Source organism: Lolium rigidum, chromosome 6 (assembly GCF_022539505.1).
Source record: "Lolium rigidum isolate FL_2022 chromosome 6, APGP_CSIRO_Lrig_0.1, whole genome shotgun sequence".
In the NCBI taxonomy this organism is placed as follows: domain Eukaryota; kingdom Viridiplantae; phylum Streptophyta; class Magnoliopsida; order Poales; family Poaceae; genus Lolium; species Lolium rigidum.
The window spans coordinates 156748298-156769657 of record NC_061513.1 but is presented as its reverse complement, the minus strand read 5'-3'; the positions used below and the strand labels follow the sequence as shown (position 1 = coordinate 156769657).

The 21360-nt window shown below is 45.0% G+C and overlaps 1 long non-coding RNA gene across 1 annotated transcript; it reads right to left on the bottom strand.

Moving 5' to 3' along the window:
• Nucleotides 1-15081: 15081 nt before the first annotated feature.
• LOC124665336 lies at nucleotides 15082-20698 on the bottom strand. Its single transcript, XR_006990545.1, has 6 exons — nucleotides 20486-20698; nucleotides 20166-20369; nucleotides 19228-19340; nucleotides 18981-19126; nucleotides 15787-15985; nucleotides 15082-15614 (listed from the first exon to the last, which is right to left on the bottom strand). It is a non-coding gene; the product is annotated as an uncharacterized LOC124665336 (long non-coding RNA).
• Between the last annotated feature and the right edge of the window lie 662 nt (nucleotides 20699-21360).

Genomic DNA, 21360 nt, shown 5'->3' with positions numbered 1-21360 from the left:
TCCTCCCTGAGTTCGATAAACCTTGGGTGATCCACTTAAGGGAAAGTTGCTGCTGTTCTACAAACCTCTGCTCTTGGAGGCCCAACACTGTCTACAAGAATAGAAGCACCCGTAGACATCACCCCCTGCTGGCCTTCCTCGACTCTTCTTCGAACTTCTGGAACACTCCGTGGAAAATAGGGCCGTGGGCTTTTGTTTCGTCCAATTCCGAGAATATTTGTAAACCAACTTTTCTGAAATCAAAAACAGCAGAAAACAGGAACTGGCACTGTGGCATCTTGTTAATAGGTTAGTCCCAGAAAATGCATAAAAACATTATAAAGTGTGATTGAAACATGTAGGTATTGTCATAAAACTAGCATGGAACATAAGAAATTATAGATACGTTGGAGACGTATCAGCGGACCACCGCCCAGCTAGAGGCGGAGGCCAAGAAGCAGCGGCGGATGGGCCCGAAGCCGATTGTGGAAGTCGACGGGTGAGTTTCTCTCCTTCTCTTTTGTTTGATTCCTTTTCTTTCTTCTTTTCCTTATCTTCTTTTGGCTCGACCCATTTCCAGGGCGGCTATTAAGTTTACCAAGAGTGCCGGCTCCGACCCGGCCTCTAGCGTTGTGTCGCCGCCGCCTGTGCAGCGGAAGAGGAGGGAGGCCACTCCGCAGCCTCCGACGCGGGCGCGCACGCCGCCTGTCTTCCCGCCGCTTGCTGCGAGGGCGGGGTCTTCTGTGCCGCCTCCTGACTCTGGTGCTCAGGGCGAACCTGCTCGCCGTGCTGCCCAGCCAACCATTGATGACCTCTTCCCGCGCCGCCGGCCTCTGGGACCGACAACCAGAGCTGGCGGGACTGCGCCCGAGGGGCCAGCAGCTGGAGCCGGCGGGGCTGCGCCCGAAGTCGTCTTCCTCGACTCGAGCTCAGGGGAGGAGGCGCCGCCGGAGCCTTCTGCCGCCTCTAGCCTGGCGGGTCGGACTGCGCCGCCTCCGGCTTCGGGGCCTTCTAGGGAGGAGCCGGCGCGCCCATCCGACGCGGATGCCAGGGCCCTGGTCAAGGCCAAGGGCCCGGCGAAGGAGACGGTGGTGAGCGTGCACGTTTCTCCGGCCGCCGCGCTGGTCAACGTTGTATCTGCTCCCGCCAGTCGGTCAGCCGGGTTGCGGTCTACTGCTGGTTCGGGAGCTGGCTGTCCGGAAGCCGAATCACGATACTAATCCGGCTGAGTGAGAGGGCTCAAGCCAATCGACGAAAGCAGTAAAGTACGCGAAAAGATTGTTGGTACCAGGCGCACTCGGCGCAAGCTTTTTCATTAGCATAGATTATAAAAGGGATACAAGGGATACATACTTTCCTCTCCTTAGGCGTAAAATGGGCGGAGCAGGTTGACATTCCAGGGACGTTTAGTCTCCTCGTCAGCCCTATCCGGCTTGTTTTTCTTGGCCTCTTGGGCATCTATGAGATAGTAGGAATCATTTCCCACCGCCTTGCTCACGATGAAGGGACCTTCCCATGGGGATGAAAGTTTATGTTGTCCGGCTGTCCTTTGGATCAGCCGGAGCACTAGGTCTCCTTCTCGGAATGCCAAGGGCTGGACCTTCCGGCTGTGATAGCATCCGAGGCTTTGCTGATAAATGGTGGATCTGGACACGGCCAACAGCCGGGCATCTTCGACCAGGTCGACTCCGTCTTCGCGAGCTTCTTTGGCTTCAGCTTCAGTGTATAACTTGATCCTTGGCGCAACGTGCTCGATATCAGTCGGCAGGACGGCTTCGGCCCCGTACACGAGGAAGAATGGTGTGAAGCTAACGGAGCGGTTTGGCGTGGTGCGCAGGCTCCAAAGTACATGGGGGCAGCTCTTCAATCCAACAGCCGGCTGCTCGCTCGAGCGGCTCCACCAGCCGGGGCCGGATGCCGGCTAGGATCAAGCCGTTGGCTTTCTCCACTTGTCCATTGGACTCCGGATGCGCCACGGATGCTAAGTCCATTTGGATCCCCATTTCCTCGCAATAGCGAGAGAAGATGCCTTGGGCGAAGTTGCTGCCGTTGTCAGTGATGATGCTATGGGGGTAGCCGTATCTTACAATGATTTCCTTGAGGAATGTGACGGATGTGGAGCTGTCCAGCTTCTTGATTGGCTTGGCCTCAATCCACTTGGTGAATTTTTCAATCATCACCAAGAGGTGTGTCATGCCGCCTCGGGCAGTTCTGAATGGGCCCACCATGTCCAGGCCCCACACGGCGAATGGCCAGGCGATGGGGATGGTTTTCAAGGAGAAAGCCGGCGCGTGCCTTTTTTTGGCGAAGCGCTGACAGCCATTGCACTTCTTCACCAGTTCTTCCGCGTCTTTCAGCGCTGTCGGCCAATAGAAGCCGTGCCGGAAGGCTTTGCCTACTATGGCTCTGGAGGAGGCGTGGTGGCCGCACTCTCCTTGATGGATTTCCCGTAGGAGTTCAATCCCTTCAGCCGGCTCGACACACCGCTGGAACACCCCACTTACACTGCATTTATACAGCTGGTGGTTGATGATGGTATAGGCCTTGGCCCTTCTCTCAATCTGCCTGGCTTGAACCCTATCATTGGGCAGCACACCATCTGTTATGTAGGAGAGGAATTATTGTGCCCATGATGGTACACATCTTATCTCGAATACGCTAACAACAGGGCCTCCTGCGTGGGAGATTCCGGATTCGACTACATGGTCGCCGGGTTTGGCTGTGGAGCCGACGGGTTCGGCTGTGTCAACACCCGGATTTTTAAGTCCAGATGCCTATTATGCCATTCATCGCAATCCCAGGAATATTGTTGTTGCGAGACATAACAGTCGAATATCATAGTCATCATTCATTACAAACCATACTTGTCTTACACATTTAGATCACATGATCCATATTACACAAATAGTTGATCTATTGATCAACGAACACAAAGTTCATAGCGGAAGCGTAAATAAAAGGGACTCTCTAGTCCACAGGCCAACGCTTGACGTCGGAAGACTCCTAGTTGTCGTAGGCGTCCTGCTGGTCGTCACCTTGGTAGTTCTGCTCCTCTTCATATTCTGGCCATTTGAATAGCCAGGGACACAGCCGTGAGTACTTTAAGTACTCGCAAACTAATACTAGTGTAAGTGCTATCAATTCTAGTAAGGGGTGCTAAGCTCTAGTTTCTTTTGCATAAAGCCAATTTTAGTTCACAAGTATTTGATAAAGACTCTTTCATGTGCTAACTAACTCAAGTGGGAAAATTAGTGTCATTCCCACAACTCAGTTGTGATTCAAGTCAATTCAGTTCAAAAATCACCATTCACTTCATCAACATTTTCAAGAATCTGACACCGGAAACTGTATGGCCTTTCCAACCGTCTGTAACCGTGGACACGGCTATTCGAATAGGTTTACACTCTGCAGAGGTTGCACACTTGTGCCACAACATTTGATTTCATCCGTCGAGGATAGCCCCGAATCATCGTAACATAGTACGCGGATCATCAACCATAACCCTTCACTTACATACCCTAGTATAGGTACCTCTCCCCATGAGCTTCGCCTCCCAGTGAAGACCAACTGTCAACCTGGGAACTGCACAGGGCTTGGCCGTACAATTCACCTCATTTCACATCATTTCTCATACAACGGAGGCAGCCTCGGCATAACCCCTATGATGCTTGTTCAGAGGGAACCCATACTAAGATGCATAAACTTCCAGTTAAGCCCTACCCATAATCAGGTATTGTGGGGGTACTAAAAAATTGGAAAGGTATCGCATCCAAACCAATATCAGTTTTAGTCAAAATTCACCATCTCATTCAAGTCATATTCACCTTCAAAAATCATTCAATGGAATGACTCATCATTCCAAAGTTTTCAAATTCATTTCAAATCACAAGTTCCCATCTAGAGTAGTCAATTTTAATCATTAGCACTAGCACTAATCATGAGGGGTGCTATCTTGCTTGGCCACCTTTGAGACTAACTTTGCTACTCAAGTAACATTCTAAACTTAGACCAAAGTTAACTATAAAAGTAACTTCTTAAGAAACCAAGTAAAAACTTGTAAGGTAAAAACTTGGGATGGGATCATGGTAAGTAAGGTAAGATCAATGGTGCCTTGCCCCAAAGGGCTTTGCACTTGCAAGAATATTAGCTTGCCTTGTTGATGGTAGTGGTCACAGTTCTCTTCTTCCTCTTCTTGGTAGAAGCCTTCCTCCTCTTGGTATTCTCCGGTACTAGCGTCTAAAAACGAATACGAGATACAATCACCCAACAAGGTTCAATAGCTATACTAAGCACACCATGGCTTCACACAAACTATTCTATTACACACATAACATATTAAGTGCATTTGGTTTTCTTTCTTGAAGAAAAATAATTTCCTCTCATTACATATGTTAATGATAGTTTCCATTTAGTTCTTGGAGGAAATAATTTCCTCTCATTGAATCTTCTTAAGATTTAATTTCCTCAAACAATCATGCATGAAATCATGTTGACCTAAGTCAACCCTTCATCATCATTATTTGGGAAAATGATTTAAATGAGGTAGAATACCTCATACCATTTGACAATCCCAATTATGATTTAATATCACCAAGTATTTCATGTGAGAGTATTTATACCAGGGTCACAACTTCATATGAAAGCACTTGGGACAAGATTTAAATGAAGTGAAACACTTCATAAGATTTACATAATAGTTTTGGTCAATATCACTTAACTAAACTAGCCATATAGTCCTTTATTTAAACTAGGCCATGATCACTCAAAGTAACCATGCCATATTTTTGCAGAAACAATTAGTGTAAGTGAAATGTGAGCTATGAGAGTTGAAATCAACTTAATATCATTTTCGGTTGATTTTTAAGAATTGTTTGAATGTGCAAAATTCCCTGACTTGTTCTTTTTGTCACATTATTTCTGCAAGGAATCTCACAGTGAGACCAGTGTAGTTTTGTAGATCTTTTTCCTAGCTTTCCAACAATATAAAGTTTTCTAAATTTGGTTAAGCCAATTTGAATCTATTGAATTTTGAACACAGGGCCAGTATTGAATTTAAACTAAACTGGAAATTCGATTTTGAATCAAATGGGCCTGGCGGGAAAAACTACTGGGCCGAAATGAATTAAACAGTCTGCCCAGCCCACCACGGTCCACAGACGCGTGGGCTGTCTGACAGGGTGGGGCCTGCCTGTCAGTGGCTCATCACACCCGAATCGGTACGGGGCGACGTGGAGCGTTGGATTAGAGGCTGATCTAACGGCCCTGAGTCATCGTCGTCGCCGGCGAGAAGCTCGCACTGGCGCGGCGGCAGTAGGGGGTCGGAGGGCTCACCGTGGCTCCATCAAGGGTGGGCAGTATGCTCGGTGAAGCGGTGGACGACGGCGATCCTCCTGGTAGCAGCGGCACGTCATGGGGAGGCTCCAATCGGCGGCGAGCTTCCGCGGCGGCGTGCGGCAGTGAGGTGGTGATTGGCGAGCTACGGCGACTAATCGGAGCAGTGAGGTGGTCGAGGAGCTCGAGGGAGACGAGGGAAGGATGCTGGTGTGCTCAGATCGTCGAATGGGGGCTCCCTTTTATAGGCGCGGAAGGGCACCGTGGTGCTGCGGCGAACTCGACATGGGCGCGGGCTCTCCGGCGGTCTAGCAAGCTAGGCGAGGGCATGGCGGTGTTCAGTGCGTCACGGTGGTCCTCTGGGTGGCGACATGTAGCGTAGGCGGTGCCTAATTTGGTCGGGGCGTGGCGAGGTCTGGCGGCGTCTGCGGCGGGATTTCTTCTCCGTCTCCGGCGGCGGCGGTCACGGGTTGCGGTCGTGTCCATGTCTGGCGGCTTCGTGGTCGTGCGGTGATGCTCAACACGTCGAGAGGTGGTCCAGGGGGTGCACGAGGTGGTGGCGTGACGCGTGTCCAGTGCGCGTCCATGGCGTGCATGCGCGACGTCATCGGCATGGCGTGATCTTCCCTGGGCGCGCGCGTTCCGGCGGCTGTCGGCGTCATCCTCGACAACGGCGTGCATAGGCAGGTGCAGGGGTGCGAGGTGGAGCTCAATGGCACCAGGGCCATGGCTGGGGAAGAAGGAGAAGAGAGGAGAGGGGACATGGTGGAACATGGCCGGCATGGCCATGTCCATGCCATGCTAGGCCTTGCCCTAGGGTTGCTATGCTGTTGAGAGAGAGAGAGGGGGGACCAGGGAACCAAGTAGGGTCAAGTGGGGCATTAGGGTTAGGCCAAACACTATTTGCAACTAGTAAGTTTGCACGTGCACTGCACGTCAAATATTAAAAATTTAAACAATAAAAATTTATACACAAACGCTGAAGCTCACATATCAGCCATTTTTTCTGGTTGTCATCTTCTCAATCATGGTCTGACTACATGAATATGTAAGACAGCAGCAAGCTTGCCAAGCTTTACCCCTCCCGCTGCTATTATGGTTGTGTCAAGTAGTGCTATACCATCATCTAGAATGACCTGGCCCTCGACAAGCTCCTTCAACCAAGAAGAGAGAATAAGTCCTTTCCTCATTTCCATTTTTCAAGGCCACATCCACAATGGTCAGCGTAGTAACAATGCACGCATCATCATCATCACCACCATAATCAGGAAGGGCTAGGTTAGAGGCATCAAAGAACATGATACTATACCATTCATTATAAAGATCTCACATGATCAAGCTATATCAATCAAATGGAACCGTGTTGATAAATTTTTGTAGAGGTTTAGTAGTAAGCCATATCCTTGATCCATGAATTTTTTCACTGCACTGACTAAGATGCCTAGAATGTACTCAAAGAGGAGTAGGATAGGCTAATAGGGATTGTCTCCGGCCATGTAAGGCATGGACAGACAATCCTTCACCATGGAGTTTGTTCACGGATCTATCTTGGTGTCGTTGCCAGCGTATTGCAGTAGCACATGCTTCGTCAATATAAAGTGTATCAACAAGACAAGCGGGACGCCATCTGCAGAACTGCAGAAGAACCCGCTTGATATGGGGAGGAATCCAACAATCACTTCCTTGCGAGCCTACAAAATTCAGGTGCCATACAGATCGAAAGAGAGCAGAAATCTAGTACCATAGCACACGCATATTTGAAAGAGCATCTCTAGTGACATATTAGGCATCTGCGAACACAAGAATTCGTTGAAGTCTCGATTCGCCGTGAGGCAATTAAGTATTTTTTAACCTATGAGCTTTTTTCATCTCGTGAACAGTATTTTCAAAGGATATGATGAACCTTTTGTTCCTAACTGTGAATGTTTATTTTGAACCCTTGAATATTTTTTCTAAAAGCAAGATCTTTATTTCTCAAACATATGATTTTATAGAATACAATTTTAAAAAAATACATTAAATATTTTTCATATAATATTTTTTTTGTACGAAAGATTTTTTCTTATATTAAACATTTTTCATGTCTGAAAAGAATATTTTTGTAACTAACATATTGCTAATATTTAAATTTATTAAGCAATATTCCGCCCGTTCGACCAAAAATGTTCAAAGGTTCAGAAAAATGTTCACCTATTTGAATTGTATTAGAAATGTTCATACATCTCAAAAATATGTTCTTTTTTTGTATACTCTAGGAAAAATGTTCATGTTTATTTATAAAAAATTAGACATTATAGAAGTGAAATTTTACCTATAAGTTATTCATAGTCCTTCATTGTTCCAATCTTAGCAAAGTCTTTTAAGTATTAACAATTGGATGGTCCTTTGGTTGGCCACATGGCCGCTTCGGCTCCCTGTGAGCATGCGCAATGCCTCAAGTGTCAAGACACAGCAATAAAGAGCTCCCTATTTCCCAAAAAAAAAGACACAGTTGATGTCACCACGCGCACCGCTGAACAGAAACAATGCGAAAAAGACAAACCAATTTGCCCATCCATGGACGTTCACTTGTGGATAGAATCAGCCCAGCGCTCGGCCTGCTCGCGAGCTAATTCTGGGCTGTCCGCCGTTGTCAGTCGTGCATGTGCCTTTTCTCTGGAGAAGGTACACGACGGTTCTAGATCAACGCGAAACAACTGTGAGCCACTGTTCATAGCGAATCCCTCCACTCTCAGCCATTAGATTTTGCAGTCCAACGGTTAGGATTCATGCTCTACATACAATTCAAAACTGGTACACTATATAGGAGTAAGTATAGATATAGATAGTGTTTGAGATTTGATCTATTTGAAAAATTCAAATTCTTGCCAAATTTGGTTTAGGTCATGTGGTTCCAAAATTTGAAAATGGTTGGTTTGGATGAGTTGTAAATGACCAGAGACAAGCATAGGTGGTGGTGGAATTTTAAAAATAAAAGAAATGCCAAAATGCAAAGTGTGAGATTGTTGCACTTGTTAAAAAGTCTCAACTTTGCATGAGCATAGATTTTGATCCAAGATGATTTTGATATGGTGGTCTTTACAAAAGTTGTTCACCTTGATGTGTACTTGGATGTGGTGCAAAGAATTGGATTTGTTTGGTTTGAAAAACTTGAAATCCAGGGGCTCAAAGTAGTGACCAGAATGTAAATGGCAGATTTGACCATTATTCTATGTGATCACAAATTGAGTTTGAATTTGATTTGATTTGTATTTCTTTGATTCCGAAAGTTGTAATAAGTGTTGAGTAACATATTACAACTAATGGTTAAGGTCAAAAAGATCTAGGGTAAAGATTTGCAAAAATGGCATAAGCCATATGTGAGGGTTTTTGGGTTTTTCTTATTTGATTTGTTTCTCTTTTTATTTGATTTGATTTGTGAACCTCTCTTGATCCAATTTGGGTTTTAGGGTTTATCACATAAGCACAATAACAATCATCATGGCATATCACTAAAAAATGCACAAGTCCTATACATAGCACTATATGCAAATAAAAGTTTTTGTTGGTTCTAAAATTTGGACTTTGGAAAATCTTCTTCTTCCTTTATTTGAAATTTGGGATGTTACAAACCCTCCCCCCTTACAAAAGATCTCGTCCTGAGATCTAAAATAAAATTAGGTACTAAAGAGATCTGGGTACTCCTTCATATAGTCTTCGCGTTCCCAAGTGGCTTCATCTTCGGTATGGTTGCTCCATTGTATCTTCATGAACTTGATGCTTCGGGTGCGGGTGGTTCTGTAAGCTTCCTCCAGTATGTGAATCGGCATTTCGCGGTACGTCAAGTCCTTGTTGATATCCACCGATCGGTGATCGATGTTCTTGAACACTTCGGTCTTCTCGGGCACTTCGAGACACTTCTGGAGGAGTGAGATGTGGAACACGTCGTGCTCAGCCGACATTTCTTCTGGTAGCTCCAATTGATAAGATAATTCACCTCGGTGACTCAGAACTTTGAAGGGTCCGACATATCGGGGCGCAAGCTTTCCTTTCAGCTGGAATCTCTGCATTCCTTTCAGGGGGGATACTTTGAGATAGACGAAGTCTCCGATCTCGAAGGTCATCTCTCGGCGTCTCTTGTCGGCGTAGCTCTTCTGTCTTGATTGTGCCGTCTTGAGGTATTCACGGATCTTGTGTACCTTCTCTTCGGCTTCGCGAAGAACATCTGGTCCAAAGACTTGGCTCTCTCCGACTTCTGACCAATTCAGAGGGGTACGGCACTTCCGGCCGTACAGGGCTTCAAAGGGGGTGTAGGCTGGCTTGGTAGCTGTTGTTGTAAGAGAATTCTGCGTAAGGCAGGCAGTCTTCCCATTTGGATCCATATTCTAGTACACATGCTCTCAACATGTCCTCCAGTATCTGGTTGACTCTTTCTGTCTATCCATCGGTCTGCGGATGATAGGCGGTGCTGAAATTCAGCCGGGTTCCTAGTCCTTCATGCACTTTCTGCCAGAATCTTGAGGTAAATTGAGATCCCCTATCTGACACAATCGACTTCGGGGTTCCGTGCAGGGCGACTATTCTGGAGATGTACAACTCAGCTAACTTTGGGCCTTGGTATGTGGTCTTGACTGGGATGAAATGGGCTACCTTGGTTAATCTATCAACAACTACCCATATAGAATCATTTCCTTTGCTGGATTTGGGCAAACCTGTGATAAAGTCCATTACTACCGAGTCCCACTTCCATTCTGGAATCTGCAGTGGCTGCAGCAATCCTGCGGGTCGCTGATGTTCCGCCTTGACTCTCTGACAGATGTCACACTTGGCGATGTAGCTTCCGATTTCTCTCTTCATTCCATGCCACCAGAATTGTTCCTTCAGGCCTTGATACATCTTCGTACCTCCGGGATGAATTGAGTAGAGGGTGTCATGGGCTTCTTTCAGGATGACTTGCTTTAGTTCAGAATCTGCTGGCACACATAGGCGTCCTTTGTACCAAAGAACTCCGGCTTCATCTACGGTGAATCCTGATGCTTTCCCTGCAGCTATCTGGTTCTTGATTCCGTCGATGCTAGCGTTTCCCTTCTGGGCTTCTTTGATCTGGCTAATCAAGGTGGGTTGAAGCTCTATGCTGGCTAGGAATCCTTCACTAACTAGTTCAAGTCTAAACTGTTCAAACTCTTGAAACAGGCTGGGTTGCTCGATTGCGATCATGGAGTTCAACTGACACGGTAGTCGACTCAGGGCATCTGCTACCACATTGGCCTTGCCGGGGTGGTAGTGAATCTCCATGTCATAATCCTTGATCAATTCTATCCATCTGCGCTGCCTCATATTCAGCTCCTTCTGGGTGAAGATATATTTCAGGCTCTTGTGGTCGGAGTAGATCTCGCATCGATTACCCATGAGGTAATGATGCCAAACCTTCAAGGCTAAGACTACGGCTGCAAGCTCTAAGTCATGGGTTGGGTAATTCTGCTCATGTTGCTTCAGCTGTCTTGACAGATATGATATCACTTTGCCTTCTTGCATAAGCACACATCCAAGACCGATCTTGGAAGCGTCGCAATAGACGTCAAAGGGCTTGGTGATGTCCGACATGATCAGAATTGGGGCTGAGGTCAATCTACTCTTGAGTTGCTGGAAACTTTCTTCACATTTGTCAATCCATTCGAACTTCTTGTCCTTCTTCAACATTTGGGTCATTGGTCTGGCGATGCTTGAAAAGCCTTCAACAAATCTGCGGTAATATCCGGCTAATCCAAGAAAAGCGCGGACCTCGGTCTGAGTGGTTGGGGCTTGCCATTCTGTAACAGTTTTGATCTTGGCGGGATCTACGACAATTCCTCCTGCAGACAAGATATGTTCCAGGAATCCTACTTCCTTCAGCCAAAACTCACATTTGCTGAACTTGGCATACAACTCGTGGTGTCTAAGGGTTTCTAGGACAGTCTCCAAATGTTGTTCATGTTCTTCTTTGGATTTGGAGTAGATAAGAATGTCATCGATGAAGACAACGACAAACTTGTCCAAAAAGTTCATGAAGATCTTATTCATGAGGTTCATGAAATAAGCAGGGGCATTGGTTAATCCAAACGACATGATGTTGTACTCATACAACCCATATCTGGTGGTAAAGGCAGTCTTCGGGATATCGGTGGCACGAATCTTCAACTGATGATAACCAGTCCTAAGATCAATCTTAGAGAACACTTTGGCACCGGTCAACTGATCGAACAGGTCTTCTATCTTGGGTAGGGGGTACTTGTTCTTGACGGTGACATCGTTAAGCTTACGGTAATCCGTACATAAATGAGTGGCACCATCCTTCTTGTCCACAAACAAAAAAGGGGATCTCCAGGGTGATGCACTAGGTCGAATCAAACCTTTGGCTAACATATCATCAATTTGCTTCTTCAGCTCCACAAGCTCTGTTGGGTTCATACTATAGGCTCTCTAGGCTATAGGTCCAGTTCCGGGGATTAACTCGATGATGAACTCGATATCCCGATCAGGGGGCATACCGGGTAGATCATCCGGAAACACATCAGGGTATCCACAAACGACCCAGATCTGATCCAGAGTTGGCTTGGCTACACTTTGGTTGCAGGTAAACTTTCTGGGCAGTCTTTCAGATACGTGTTCTACTAGGATACCAGTGCTACTAGTCATGGTGATGGCTTTCTTAGCACGAATCAATCGGTCCATGGTGTTTTGACATCCAGTCCATTCCTAGTACGACTTCCAAACCTTTGGTTCCCAAAACAATCAGATTGGCATACAAATCTACTTCATGGATTCTGATGGGTACATCTTTGCAAAATTTTCTAGCTTTGGTGGTTGACCCAGGTATTTGAACTATCATAACATGCTTCAAACTGATGGGTTGGATTTTACTTGTGCATGCAAAGTCTTCAGTGACGAATGAATGCGATGCTCCGGAATCAAACAACACTCGGCAGGTGCCGAGTTAACATAAAACATACCCGAGTACAACATCCGGTGCTTCCCGGGCTTCTTCGGCGTTCATGTGGAAGAGACGGCCGTTGCGGTTATTGGGGTTGTTGGGGGCGAACTTTCTGCCGGTGGAGACGCGGCGTCGCTGCTGAGCAGGGGCAGCGGTGTTGGCGGCATTCTTGGCTAACCTCTTGGGGCACTCGTTGGAGTAGTGTCCCACCACTCCACACTCATAGTAAGTGATGGTGGACTTGTCTTTGGGGGCGACGGGGATGGCGTTGCTCCCAGTCCTTGGAGTGGTGTTGGGGTTGCTGTTGTTGGTGTTGGGGGCTCGGGGCGGAGTGCGGTTGAAGTTGTTTTTGTTGTTGTTGTTGTTGTTGCTGTTGTTGTGGTGGCCTCCTGGCCTGGAGTTTCCTCCACTCCGGTTCTGATAACCGGGGCGTGAACTGCATCTGGGGCTTGTTGTTTCTTGGGGTGAAACCTCCGCTTGAGCTGGGGTGATACTTCGGAGCATTGCTGGGCCCACTCTGGTGCATTATGCGGCGTTTGCGGTTCTCGTTGGCTTGGTTGAGCTTGCCCTCCATCTGGATGGCGGAGTCCACTAAGGCTTCAAGGTCGGCAAAGGGGATGTTGACTAGGACAGTCTGCATCTCATCATGCAGTCCGTTCAGGAATCTCTCCTGCCTCTTCTCGGTGGTGTCGATCTCGTCGGGGGCATACCTTGACAGTGTAAGGAACCGGTCGCGGTATTCTACCACCGTCATCCGTCCTTGCTTGAGTTCGCGGAACTCATTTCTCATCTTCTTGATTAGACCCGGGGGCACATGGTACTTGCTGAACTTGAGCTTGAAATCTTCCCAAGTCATGAATTGACCTGCGTTCATGGCACGGGTGCTAGTCCACCAGGCTCGGGCTGGTCCGGCAAGGTAATGGGTTGCAAACAGGACCTTCTTGGCGGCTTCAACTCCGGCTACTTCCAAGTTGTTCTCCATGGTTTGGAGCCAGTCGTCGGCGTCGAGGGGTTCTTCGATCTTGCTATACACCGGAGGGTTGGTGTTCTGGAAGTTCTTGAGCTTTGATCCGGGGTGGTCATGATTCCCATGGTCTTGGTTGGCAAGGTTTTGCAGTGCTGTGATGTTGGCTTGGCGTTCAGCTCTGTCAGTCTCCCTGTCGGCCATCAGGGTCTGCAGCAGTTGCATCATGGCATCGCTGTTGTTGCGATTGGGAGGGGCCATCTGAACATAGAGAAGATCATGAGATAAGAGGGAAATTTCTATGGTTTATTTTGAGTAAGTTCAGAAATTTAAAACTTGAATTCTTTTGATGACAAACACAAACATTCATTCATTCATTCAACGTCACACATTACAAAAGGGATTTCTATTTTCCTGCCCCTGGCTCCTTAGTTGTACTCAGTTTTCCCCAGCTCCTTAGTTTTTCCTCAGTTTTCCCCAAGCCCTTGTTTGAAACCCGCAGAAGCAGCTCAGACGGCAGGATTCCCATTTAGTTGACCGTTCGTCACGTGTGGGGCCGCGTCGTGTGGGGCCGCGTCGCGTGGGGCTGGTAGAAAGGGACCGCGTGGGACAGGACGAGACCGCGTTTGGTTGCACGTGAGCAGGAGCTGGGTTCTGTCTCTCTCGGCCCCAAATTGGCATTACTAGATTTAGATGTGCGCCTTGGCGCACGATCCCGTGAAATTCGCACAGAATTACAGTAGTAATGATAAGAAATCATGTAGGTAAATTATAATACATTTTTCAGGTTTTTCCAAACAAATTCAATTTGATGAAATCATGAACAGACCAGCAAACACTTATATACAATCAGAAAAATAGAGACATATATTACAATAACTAACACTCTTCTCTTAAAAAAGCAATAGAAATAAGGAACAACAAAAACAATATCTACACAAGCGTGTTCGTATCATGGTCTTTAGAAGCCACTGCACATAGAAAACAATCAGGTGATGGTATGTAGTGTTTCAGAGTTGCATAGACGGTGCAAATTGTTGTGGTGTCTGATTTACAACACAAAAGGATTGGCTGACAATCCTCTACTTCCCATTGTAAGCCTTCGCTTCATCCAACTTTGCTGATAGTGGATTAAATTTCATTGGTGAAGCTTTGGCTGAAGAGGCTATACTTGGTGAGAACAACTCTTTGCACACGACAGCTGATCTTTCTAATGATCCGGTGTCTACTGACCTTGGTTCTCCTCTGGTGAGTGCCTGAAAACATGTTGTTTACCATTTGTGTTTACGTTTAGCCATTTCATCAAGTAGAATGCTTAAATTTCTATTTGTTCTCCGTGTTCTTGGTCTCTGATTTGGTTATCCTGGTACCTACTATTATGTTTCTCCATCTGAATAATTCTATTTGATTTGTTGCTTACTATCTCTGTTGGATCCTTTGCTTATTTATATTATCTCATAAAGTTCTGAAACACTTCTCCCGCATACACCAGCATCAGTTGTTAAACCTCCTGGACCTTGGTGCGCTTTTACAGGAAGCTCGATTTTGGTCTAGGTTGTGGTCGCGCTCCTCCGTAGCTTATCTATGATCGAACTCGTGTTTTTCATTGAATTTTTCCACGAGTGGAAAATTTCAAATGTTCAGTTTCAGTTTACCATCTCCAATATGCGCCAACGAATTCAAACCAGAAAATTTCGTTTTCAGTCGCCTCTACTACGCTTTTTCAGTGTGCTTGTTTATAGGGTCCATATTAGAGTTGCTCTGACTCCCGGCTTTCACACTTGCCTACATTTTGAATAACGGGAGAAAATCATGTTATAAAAACGCAAATATGTCTTGGTAAAAGAGAATTTCTATGTGGATTTTACTGGTTGGTGATAGAATGAAAAAATAAAGAATATCATGTGCACAAATCAACATGACACACAGGACCTCACAACTGTTTTATGAAATTCACTATTGGGCCCTGCTCAGACCACCGACGCACACACAGGTGACACAGGGTCACACGCACACCACACCCGTAGAACTTATCTCACTGCCTCCATAGCCATTTTAGCTCTGTCTGCCTCATGTCTTACTTTCTCCTCTTATCCCCTTCCATCCGTCGATGGTCAAACATCTCCTGATTCTTCACATATCTTCACCAATTGATGTTGCTGACTGCTCAACCGCCCTCCCTGCATCACATAGCGCCTTGACCGCAGCAAGACTGGATCGCTGGCGACAATGGTTGAGGGCTTTCGACCTCGCCGGCGTGCTGTTGTACCAGGTCGGCATCAAAATCAGGTGCATCTTTTTTCTTCCCCTCAGATCTCCCTCAGTTTGGTTTAGCTTAGGGAAAATGGTGAATCAAAGGCCGCATGTACTTCTGACATACAAACAATTTTCCTGTGCATACAAATACTGCAGTCAGAAATTATAGACAACACATCATTCGGATGGTTTAATCTAAAAGGAACAAAAGTGCAACATAGGACATAGGTACTAATCATGCATGCATCAGTGGTGCCAATATCGATGAGAGAAATGCAAGAGTTCCTAGTATGTCATCGCTGCATACCTCCAATCCAAGCTATATATTATAAAGTTCTTCAATCTGTATCCGCAAGAACGCCGCATGTACCACATATATTCTCTTGTAAACCTCTATATTCAGGAATTGCAAGGCACGGCATTTGTTTAGCAACCTATGTCACTCACTGCTACTGTTCTTGGTACGTCGGGAATTTACAATCCCCTAAATCTGAAGAATTTTGGATCTGTAGAGAGAAGAATCGTTAAATTAGAGAAAATTTCTAAACAAAAAGTGAATAAAAATAAAGGAGTGAGCTTCCAATTTTACTCTTCAAGATGCAGATTTTCTCACTTATGCTATATTCAGATTTTTTCAGAGTGTCGCTCATTAAGATTTCCTTTAACTTAAGAATATTGCCTCCTTGGCTCATCGATATCACGTATGTACACAAGTAGTAAACTTGCCATTCGATATATAGATTTTAAATAATTGTTAAAAATCAAGCACAATGCAAGATTTGTTTTTGTTTGGTTGTAATTGCTAATCAAGCATTTCGCTAGATAGCACACTGCAAAAACTAAACACAAGAAATTTAAAGTAGATGACTCTAATATTTACATGGTTTTAGAAAAACAGTATTACATTTGCGAATAAAAAAAGCATTGAAGCACATACGTCATAAGTAGTGAGGCCACCCTCAATTAAGATTCTCCCCAATAAATTTGTATACATAAGTGCAATGGCTGATGATGGATACCAAACATATAGCATTTTATACCTGGCAGAGCCAGCTTGTAAACGCATGATCAGATAGACTCCAGAAAATGTGTCTACCATTTTTTTCTGAACACAGGAAGAGATTACTGCAAATATAAGCTTATTCAGTGCTAAAGCCATCGATTTCAGGTCGGAGTACGATACTGCATAATGTACACAAAATGGTATTTGAAATGACAAAATAGGTTGTTCACTGCATTTATCAAAGACTATTTCACCACCAAGAATAATAGCTGCTTGGAGTCAGTGGCCAAAGTATGGTGAGATGTAACTATGTGTGGCAACGCAGCAATAACTAAGTAAGCTGGATTTTACTCAGCCAATGGACATCCTTTCTATGGTTATCTCTCTTAGCATAAGCAACGAATGAAAAACGAACAGTGATGTTATCTTTGCAGCTCACATAAATCATTGAACCGAACTTTCTACCAATTTTCTACCTGTGGAATAAATAAGAAACTAAGTAGACAATATAGGAGCCGAATGGAATGAGCTTACTGTAGCCGGAGGCTATTATCTGGGTGTGATCCTCTTATCACAATCATCGGCCGGTGATGCTCCGCACCACAGAAGGTCTCCTCTTCCTCTCCTTGCTTGGACTATATTCTCCTCCTTTCAATCTCCCTCTATGCATCTTCCTCTTCACCTCCGGTTCTCACTTGCTGCAGCAGACCAACCAAACAACACATGAACACACCAGAAAGCAAAGGAACACTGGAGAGAATAAAAAAGTACTAACACTGGAAATATTATGATACTATTTAAGTTCAAATCACCTAGTGGAGGAAAATTTTCATTGCTATTCATTGAGCGGACCCAAGACCTGAAAGAAATTGTAGCCAGAAAAGTCCACCAAGATTAAAATACTCCATTTGATATTATTATTTCTTGTAAACCACTAAATAAACGAAATAGCCTACAGAAGCCTGAAAAAAGGGGCATGGAGAAACAAAACAAAAAAGCAATCTTATAAAAAGAGGTAAGAACTATGTTAAAATCCTCTTTTTTGGGTGAAATTAAAATTAAACCATGTAACTCAAAAACTAACAATGCTCTATTACGGACAGATATATACAGTATATAGTACATCAAGCACACAATTGTTAATTGCGTAGGAGGTATTGCACTTGCGCATAAATTAGCATTAGGAAAATGCTATGTTTTCCTCACAATAAACTTGGCCATGCGTATCATCGATTTCAAAATCTAGATATGACATGAAGCATTCCTTTTGAAAATCATTTCGATCATTGGACCACTACCGTCGCAGCAGCATGTACGTGTTCCTCCCCTGTCCTAAAGTAAAAGAAATAAGGAGTATTTGAAGAAGCAAAAGAGAAGAATCACTTACCCCGTGATATTGGAGCATCACCTCAAGAAGTGTGATTTTCTCGTTGGTTTCCCATGCCACCTGTACAAAGCAACATAACATCATCTTTAACATGGACCATTCGAGAAAAATGAGATCTGTGGCACTGAAGAATGGAGCTAGCTAGCTAAAGAAATACTGACGCACATCCTATAGTAATGAAATTTTAGAGAAACAAAAAAGAGAGACCACGAGGTAAATATGAATTAGAAACTTCTAATTTTCTTCACTACAAAAATTGCAAAACTGAGAGATGTGGGGAGTGAGAGGGAGGGCAGAGGAGCACCAATCACACGATGTACTTAAAAAGTGCCCCTACTTCCCTTGTGAGAGCTACCTCACAAGAAAGAACCAAGCGTCCAAGCCACAATGTTTTTGGATCCTCCACATCTCTGCCTACTCCACTCTTGTAGTCTTGTTGCTCCATCTTTTTCTTTTCGTCCTCTTACTCCTCCTAGTTCTCACCAGCGTCTGCTGCTGAGCACTACCAAGGTGACTCCTGGAAAAGGCACGAGAATGGCCCGGAGCGTGAATTATTTTTCATTGTAATATGAGAAGAAAATGGAAAATAGTAGTAAAGAACATGCATAATTAAGGGAGAATGTCCAGATCAAGCAACAAAACAGAACTAAAAAGATTCAATTCTAGACTACTACCTATTGCTTCAGTTTTAAACCATGTTAACTCAAACCAGAGGTAGGAAACAAAAGCGACACTTACAATGCAAGTAGGAGAAAAACACTGTATCAGTTAATTTATTCGAAACATATGGATTCAATCAAAATAGGACAAAGAGCATGCTATAATATGAATTCCTAAGTTTCCAAGAGAATTAGCAACAGGAGCATAGACACATGTTCATAATTAGTAACTTCACACAAAGCATTTGACACTTCTGTATCCAGATGAAAAATAGTGCCACGGCAGATTTAAGTATATCTAAAACCTGAACCTAAGTGTAATGGACATAAATCAGTAAAAGAAAACACCGTAAGTAGTCAACTATCGATTGGCAGAAAGATAAATTTCTCAAAGCAAAACATCAGCAACCTAGAGAACCTTTATCACGGCTCTTTTACAATTCTATTATTACCTTCATTATTCTTCTGACACAGTCGCTGGGCTTGGTTCATGCCGATGGCAAGGTCGTCTTTGTGCTGTGGGTCAAGACCCTCTTCAGGACCGGCGAGAACCCATGGTGAAAGTAAGCAACACAAGCTCCAGCAGCAATTTTCACTTCTGTAATCAGCCCATATAGCTTCTTGAGAACACAACTATAAATGGAAATGTTTCTTGTACCCAGTTATATGTATACACTGTATGAAAGAACGTAAACTTACCGAATGAATACATCACATTTTGAGGACTCTAAATCTGGTAAGACGTAGACCTTCTGGTAACTGATCAAACCTGAATGATTCCCCTTGCTGAATCTGAACACCTAGATAGGAATCTGGAGAATTCAAGCGACAAAATAGCACAACTTCAGCATCGTTTCAAAAGGCTAATGAAAAGACGATCTGTTTCTGGATATGTTACAAGCTCATGTGATCCTATATCTATCTTGTGGCAATGTGGCTGGTTTCTCAAGAGCTAAAATAACATATCTGCAGCATAGTTTCAAAAGGGGTAATTAAGGGTCAATTTGTTTCTGTACATGTTACGAGCTCATGCGATCCTATATCTAGTGGCTAGTTTCTCAATGAGATATTCATTTCGTACCAAGTTAATTAAGAACAGAACATTTATCAAGGCTATTTTTTGGAATGAGTTTTCCTTTCGTACCAAGTTAAGAATAGAACATTCCCACTATATAGTTTAATCAGGAGAGAGTCAACATGACATTCCAACTTCTGAATCAAGTTGCTCATTCCAGGAGATGAGCAGTTCAGGATAAACAACGAGTATTATAATGATCAAATTATCAGAAGCAAGCAAAAAATTGAAAAATAAGATCAAAGCTATAGGGAACTCAGTACACTATTCTCTCGAAATTATTCTTTCACACATAAGAGACATGCAAACATTCACGTTAAAGCAAGAGTAGACATACAGGATATTCCTAGACCATGGTGCATGAAGCATATGAGCAGAAAATGTATACATTGTATGAAATACCAGAAACTTCTTAACTGAATATATCATTTTGAGAATTCTGAATCTGGCAAGACATAGACCTTTTTATATCTAATCAAACCTGAAGGATATCTCATGAATCTGGACACCTAGATATCAACATGAAGATAAGTGCAAAAAGAAAATAAGATTAGTCCCGTACCTGCATTTCATCAAATACGTGTGCATCAAAATCACCCTTTTGGTCATGGTTGCCATGCTCCTACAGATCTTCTTCTTGTAACTTTCCTCACTCAGATCCTTGTCCAAAATGCAAGAATCAGCAGCAAGCCACAGAGAACATCAATTGTCTTATTACTGTAACATCAATCGCCAGTGACATAAGAATATCTTTTTTCGTCCAAGCCTAGAGAGGAGAAACCAGAAACAGAAAACTGAACAAAACAGATCGAGATCCAAAAGAAAATTTAGGGGGATAAGAGGCTGTTCTAGGAGATGGAATGAGATGAGTTGGGAAATCACCTCTTCTATGTTTGATTCGTCATTCCCCTCCCAGTATTGGTCGCCGCACAAAAGGAGAGGAAAGAGGATTCAGATATGGAATGGAGAAAGGGGAGAAATAAGAGAATCAAAAGGCAGAGCCACATCAACCAAGACTTATATCAATCCGTGGTCGGAGCCACGCCGACGACCACGCCTGCCTCCGCCTCTGCAGCTTCTCTCGGCTTCTCCCGGACATCACGCCACCGGCGCTGCCCTCGCCGGCGCCGAGGAGGATGTTGGTATGCCTTTGGAATCCGCCGGCGACGTCATGATGCGTAGTGGCGGGCTCGAGGTCGTGCTCCTCCTTCCCAGCGCCGTAGAGGAGGAGCTCGCCGTCCCTGCCCTAGAGGAGGAGCTTCCTGGGCTGGTGGCCGGCTGCCATTGGAAGAAGATTGGGGGAGGATGAGCGGGAGGATTGGAGGAGGAGGCGCTGCAGGGGATTGTGGAGGAGGAGGGGGCGACGGGATTGGGAGCTGGCGGCGGCGGCGGCGATGGGAGGGGCGCGAGGGGGAGAGGAGGACGTGCGAGGCGGGTGAGAGCGGAGCGAATGGAACGGGCCGCGCGGGCTCGTCACCTGACCCGTGGATAAAATGCGGAACCAAGCGAGGGCCTCGCTGCCCTGGACAAAATCGACGGCGAAGATCGCGCCACATCAGCTCGATCGGACGGCCGAAAATCCAAACGCCTGTGAGGCCCCCTATGGGGGGCATCATATACACCTTTGGATTAAGAGCACCTTTTTCCCCTCTTTCTCTCTGTCCTTTTCACCAAAATAGTATCAAATCTAGAGAAGCTTGCATTTCTGTATTTCTTCAATTATTTGTGCCTTTTGGCCCTCGTTGTTTGCCCAATAT